Here is a 1,085-nt window from a genome sequence, read left to right on the forward strand (position 1 = left end):
AAAAAAAAGTATTCCATTTTTCCTATTTTCCTCCTGCACCTACATGGTAGATGCTCTAAATGTCCTGGTTTTGAAAAGTAACATAGTCAATCCCCTTATGACTCAACATATACATTTTAGTGTTCTCTAAAGATTTTTCTAGAACCAATGTATGTTATTTATATAAACATGAATATTCTGCTAGCCCAATAAATCTTTTGGGTGTTTCGTATCAGAACTCATGAGCTGACTGTGTCCAAGCCACAGGACTGCAGATACTCATCCTGTGGGATTTTGACCTCAACGTCATAAACAAAATTTGGATCATTCTTCTTCTGATTTTTCTCAAAAAGTTCATCCATGATGCTCTTCCTTTTGGCAAGCTCCTTGTTATCTGGTAAGTTCAGGTCTTTTTCAGGATCAATGGTTGTTTCTGGTCGAATTTGTCCCATCGTTTCTGCCAAACTCTGCCCCGACAAGTAACCTCGTAAAATACTGGAAAGCTTCTCTAGATGCCTCAGGAATCCTTGTTATGGGTAACTCTCGTGTCGTGGGTTATTCTTTAACTGTTCAGCCACTTGGGTGCAACCTGAAAACTTCGAAAACTTTTGAACTGGCAGAATGTGTGAGCGAATTCTCCCCTTGATCTCATTCTCATAGATGAAGACACTAGCTGGAGGCTAGAATCAGATCCCATACTTCCTGGCAGTGCACCTCATTCCCACACACACTTCAGAGGATATCGGAGGAAATCTGATGAAAATGCATAAGTTGCATAATGACTTCCTGCCTTGGAAAACTACAGAAAGGGCATCTTCTTCTGCAGACCAACATCTATACTGCCAGGAAGGGGCTGCTCCCACCCAACAGCAATGCAAAGAGGAGCACCTAAGTCGACTTTGAGGCTGGGCAGAGCCTGGTACTGCAAGAAGAGGCAATGGCCACAGTCCTACTGACGTGGCCGGGTGAACTCCCTGGAAGTAGAGGTGGGGCCGGCACAGGGCACCATATGCTGGCTCCCATGATGGCATGTAGGGGTTCAGAGTCCTGAAGGGCACTGGTTGAGCTGTTTCCACAGCAACACCCAGGGCTCACCAAAATTCACC

General features: G+C 44.6%; 1 pseudogene; it reads right to left on the reverse strand.

Moving 5' to 3' along the window:
- Positions 1-218: 218 nt before the first annotated feature.
- Positions 219-698, reverse strand: LOC105474003 (centrosomal protein of 19 kDa pseudogene; annotated as a pseudogene).
- Between the last annotated feature and the right edge of the window lie 387 nt (positions 699-1,085).

The sequence above is a fragment of the Macaca nemestrina genome, chromosome 11 (assembly GCF_043159975.1).
Source record: "Macaca nemestrina isolate mMacNem1 chromosome 11, mMacNem.hap1, whole genome shotgun sequence".
Classification (NCBI taxonomy): domain Eukaryota; kingdom Metazoa; phylum Chordata; class Mammalia; order Primates; family Cercopithecidae; genus Macaca; species Macaca nemestrina.